This window comes from Oryza sativa, chromosome 5 (genome assembly GCF_034140825.1).
Source record: "Oryza sativa Japonica Group chromosome 5, ASM3414082v1".
Lineage (NCBI taxonomy): Eukaryota > Viridiplantae > Streptophyta > Magnoliopsida > Poales > Poaceae > Oryza > Oryza sativa.
In genome coordinates this window covers 16,458,012-16,464,019 of record NC_089039.1, presented here as the reverse complement: position 1 = coordinate 16,464,019, position 6,008 = coordinate 16,458,012, and positions in this window count along the sequence as shown.

The following is a 6,008-nucleotide window of genomic DNA, read 5'->3' as shown; positions in this document are numbered from 1 at the left end:
CCCATTCACCATTGGGCTTCCAGGGAATAGTCAAATGGTGTCTTTTCCTGAGGTGTCAATGGAGCCAAGTAGAAGGCTAGAGCAGATGACAAGGTGGTTGTGCATGCACTGAGAAAAGGGGCACACCATTGGGCCTGTTCGGTAGCCCTGCCTGCTGCAGCACTGCAACTGCACTGTAGCAGCAGCTACAGTGGCTATAGCAGCCAGCCAACAAGCGCTGTGCAGCATAGCCCAGACCGTTGTAGCCGAATGGCTAGGCTGTGCAGCACAGCCCAAACAACTGCAGAAACGGGCTACCGAACAGGCCCAATGTGACTACATGGAGTGGGGGCTTGGAGGAAAGGGTGATGCCACTTATATCTAAGCCAAGAAGCATGTGAAGATAAGGTTTGAAACAATCAAAGCAAAAATAATGCCGGTGGACAAAGGGGAAGATGAGGTGAGGGGCTGCAAAGTAGAAAGACTGCATTGCAATTTGGTGGCTTCATGGATGGATGGGACTCTCTTGGTTAGGTATGAGGCATGATGGAATGTGGAGGTCCTGAGACCGGTACACATGGTGGTTGATGGTTTGGGGGGTTGGAGGACGGGGGGGGGGTACTGCATGGTTTGGGGAGACACATGAGATAGATCGAACCATATGCAATGCGATGGAAAAAGGGAGTTGGGATTCATTGGGGTTAGATAGAGAGCGGAAACCGAATTAGGATTCAACTCTTTTGCTTATATACACATGCATCTTGATGTCACATGTCACGTTCTAAATGGCCTCTCTGATAATGAATAGGGACTAGGAAGGATTCACCCAATTCGGGTTTGCCAAGCCTAATGGGTACTATTTCATACTTGTTAAGCATCACCTTTTCTTTTGTTAAAAGAACATCTTACCTAGATCCTGATATATAGTTGAATTACTTACCATTTGGGATTTGGGCTCCCTACATTCCATGTGTTCTCTACATCCCTTGCTTGAGTGCACACGCTTCTATCGCCACCCTTTCCATTCACGTGAGATCTCCATTTCCTTGTGTGTTGTCTCGCACGGAACATCATAGATGTTTCTCCTCCATTCACACAAATCTTCACACGTTGCGCCTCCTAATCTCCATGCTTAGAAATAACTGCAAGTCCTTAATTGGTGTCTCGATGTTGCGAAGTGCCATAACCTACTTCCATTTCCATACTTTGATATGCAGAGTCCTAACAAGTCAGCAAGCAAGCTATAGCTCCATTATAGCCAATGTGAAGTAGTGCTAATGTTTTTTGGCCAATCAAAATTTGCATCCTTGCTAGCAAGCTTTCTGAGAAAACAAATTAAAAAAAGAATAGACTAAAAGAGATATTGCTTAATAGGTGAGAAAGTAGACCAAACCATATAGAATTGCTAAACTTATGGCGCTACATTTTTTCTTAATTTTAGTCATTGTTTTTCCTATATGATTATTGCTCTCTCTCCTCTATGTAAGTATGATTTTTTTTCTCTCGTATTTCCTTATTTAAGTAGATATAAATTACTTTTAATCCTAATTTTCTTATACATTGTGTATTAAAAATACAGTATAAATATTTAAACTTACAATGTAATTGCAGTGCAAGTTTTAAAATTTACAGTGTAATTACAGCTTAAGCATAGATAATTTACGGTGTAAAAATAATTTAACTATTTTTTTAGAAAAGATATATGGCTCCAGCTAGCTAGTCCCGATAGATAATTGTCTTGATCCGACGGCCTAGATATGGCACTTGATTACGAGGGACGAATTTTGTGGCCCACATGTCTGTCTCTCCCTCCATGGTACACTATGTTGCTTTTTGCTACCAGTGTAACTATTCATTTATTTTTAAAAAGGAACACGATCGATGATGCATGGATCCGTACGACGTAGCCATCATTAGGCCACCTTTACAATAATAATCTTTCAATTAGCCGGGATTAATCATTCGGGCGCCTCTTAATTAAAGATTATGTTTAGTAAATTAACATGCATTATGATCCGGGAGACGCATACGCGCGCATACCGTTGGTCGTGATGCCAATTAAGATGCCGCTGAAGTCCTGAGTGCCTCTGAATTGTCAAGCATACTACGCTTTTCATTAATTAATCTCTGCGTCTGTGTATAAGAGCGAGTTTAATAGTATAGCCAATTCTACTACCTCTAAATCATCTATAGCCAATTTATACAATAGTTATTTACTACACTATTAATATCTGGTCCCACCTGTCATACACACATTACATCTTGTAGGCTGTGCTGCAGCTGACTACAGATCTATAGCCTGCTGCTTTTCTCTCTTCCCTTTTATCGCTTTAAAATATGCTTATAGATTACTTATAGTCTGCTATTGGACATGCTCTAATTAATCTAGCCTTGTGTGCAATGATGCATATATATGATTAGTGTTAATTTGTCCCATCTGTACACGGCTGAGTAGTGTGAACAGTGCATGCACCCGACTAATTAATTAACGGACTCTCCTGTGACGCTCAACCACTCGTGTTTTTTTTTATGAAAGAAATAAGCTAGGATATAGTATATGTTTCGTATGGTGAAAGCTATGCAAGTATGGCTAATATCTAGCTTTAATTTGTTATTGCAGATGTGCATATGTGGGGATAGTCTACCCTATGGCCTAGTTCTATGGAAAAAAGAGTAATGTTATCTCTTTGTTTTGAATAATATTACCACTTCTTCTGATATTCATGATTTTCCAAGACTTGTAACAGTATACACACATACACCATTATCCACTATAATTTGGTTCTAATTAAATACAAGCTTTCTTTGATTGATAGAATGGAATACTTTAATTTGAATATAACATTTTAATTTCATTATCTTTGTGTATAGGTACAATCAATAATTAACCCGGCCTGTACACTCAATCTATGTATGTATAACTACAGTATTCTATGTATGTATATATATAGTAAGTCTCATTAGCTTACTATATAGGAGTATGTACTATAGTGCATTAGCACTGGTGTTAGAAAGAATGCGCCCCACACCAAAAAAAAAAAAAGAAGGAGAAATGTGAACACAACAAGCACGTGTTCTTTCTCTGCCCCTCTTCCTCCTATAAGCACAAAGCATCATAGTACTGTTCAATAAAACCGTCAGTAAAATATACTACCATGCATCTACCCAATGGTAATTTGTTAATTAGGATATATGCTCTTAACTTTATATTTAACCATTTTAATATGCCATACAATTTCTGACAATTAAAATTAAATAATTGTTTCTGGAGATTACATCTCTTAGTTTTTACTATCTCCTTCGATCTAGAGGTTTTTACGATAATTTAGAACCATTGGATATTGCCTATCAAGGGTTAAAAATCTTTGGAGAAGCAAAATATTTCGGGGGAACCCATAAATCCGAATTACAGAGATTTTGGACCGGAATAATTTGAATTTTGAACAAATTTTGACCTAATTTGATTAATTTTCGCCAAATTCACAAAAACTTGAAATTTTCAGACAAATTAGTTTCGTGCCAGGGGATCAAAATTAAATGTTGGAAATTTCGTCAAACCCTAACCATCCATCTCTAGGAATTGTTATCGTGTGGGGAAATTTCTATGAAATTTCAAAATGAAATAACTTATATCGATCCTAGCTTCGGGAGAACTCATGTAAGCGTACAGCAAATGGTTAATTATGGCTATCATACAACCATCAAAGCGATTATGGATCAGAGATGATGACCCATATATTTTGTATTAGTGGCCTGATCGATCTGTATGTATACTTTTCATGAAAAATGTCCAGAGACCACACTAGACAACTGCTTGCGCTACAATTTTAAAATATGACGACGGTGTACCGCTCGAACGTTTTCAAGGTTAATTATCAGCCTTACCAAGCTGATTCACATTTATAAACCACTCGATAAACCAGTCTCAGCAAGTTTTTTTAAAAAAACAAAGAAACTAATATAAAAGTACAAAATTTAAACAAATTTGTGCATATTGTTTTTTTGTCTTTGTAACAGCAGTTAATTACAAAAGGAATAGCTGAATTAATCGGCAGGTGGTACCACACGGGAATTTGGAACAGAGACTGGGACAGGAGTTAGCTCGATCTCATAATGGTCAGGTGCTAATGCATTGATGACCCACGACCCTGCCGTGCTGTCGAGATGTGGGAGCTAGATGAGAGTAAGGCTAGGTTTAGTCCCGTTTAAACTTCCAAAAATTCCGTCACATCAAATGTTTGGACACATACATACAGTATTAAATATGGACGAAAAAAAACCAATTACACAGTTTGAATTTAAATTGCGAGACGAATCTTTTGAGCCTAATTACGTCATGATTTGACAATGTGGTGCTACAATAAATATTTGCTAATGACGGATTAATTAGACTTAATAAATTCGTCTCGCAGTTTACATGCGCAATCTGTAATTTGTTTTGTTATTAGTTTACGTTTAATACTTCAAATGTGCGTCCGTATACGTCAAAAAAAATTTGGATGAGGAACAAAACACGGTCTGTTAATAGTGGAGCTCACTAAAGTCTATCTTAAAATCAACATATATAATAAATTAACTCTACGGTTGGTTTTATTTTTTCTTCTCCTCTCTCTTTCTCTCATTTATATATACCTTTAGTGTATTTATTTTGAGTACATGTTATGCTAGCTCTGTGAGCTAACAACTTTTTTTTAACTCTCTTAGCACATAATTATAGTATACTTATAACTCACCATTATCTTTCCTCTGACAGTGAGATAGTAGTAGTAGGAGTAGTAAAGAGGATCAAGGACAAATGCTGGAGGGTCCAGCTAGCTAGCCGGCCGGTCCATGCATATTATCATATCTAGGGAGTACGCTCCCATGTCATCTTCACGCGAATCCTTTTGTTCATTAAAATTCCTCACTCTCTCTCTCTCTCTCACTCTCTCTCTCTCTCTCTCTCTCTCTCTCTCTCTCTCTCTCTCTCTCTGATCCTCGACCTTTTGCATTTTTGGCAGAAAGAAAAGTGGAGGCTGGACACCTCAGTTAACCAAACTAATCACTTTACTTCTGCCACAATGTCCGCGCTGTATATGTCGAGATGCAACGTACTTCTGAATATATACATATAGATCACTCCCTCTATCTTCTTTTATATGATTATGGTTATAGTTAAAAAATGAACTAACCAACGTTTAAAAAGAAACTAGAGAGAGTATGTAGGGATTCTATATATATGTTGAGGCAAATATGTCGCGCTGAGGGGCCACACAGCTTGTTTTAAATTCTATGTAGAGGAAAAAAAATAAAAACACCGCCCTCAGCCTCTCACTCATAACAGAAATGAGAGGTAAAGAATAAAACATAATGAATAGTAAATGAAAACCGGGAAACAAGTAAATACTATAGTCGGCATCTAGCTAGATGAAACTTACTATGCTAGCATTTTTTTTCTCACATAATATACATGAATTTGGACAATTTATGCCAATGCATGCATTTTAGAAGATTAAAACTAATTGTTCCTTTATAAATTAGAAGTGATGAGTTATATCTCTATTTCTTAAATACAATAATAATAAACAAACAATATTTAGAAAAATATGTAAAGTAATATTCTTTCACCTCAATATATAGGAGAGGGGGGTGTGGGGGGATAGTTGATTGCTCTATTTTAAGTAATTCAAATGAGGAACAGATTACCTAAATAACAATTCATGCTGTGTAGTCAAAGTTAAATTAACTTGATACAAGAGCTATATATGCATCCCAGGAATATAAGTTAAACATATGTATGAATTTTATTGTTATTGCATAACATAAGAAAATTAAAGGTGTTCTCTGTCGTACGTTATGTACGTATTCTCACATCCCACTCTCTCTCGTATATATATGATAAACGATATTTCTTCTGATGTTTTTCAACAACTCGCAGATGATTATTTGCCTCAAGATACGAGGATAATTCAGTGAAGTGTACATTTGCAATGGTCTATAATTAATCTTTTGAATTTGTTTATACAAGGCCAACAATATTTACTTTTGGT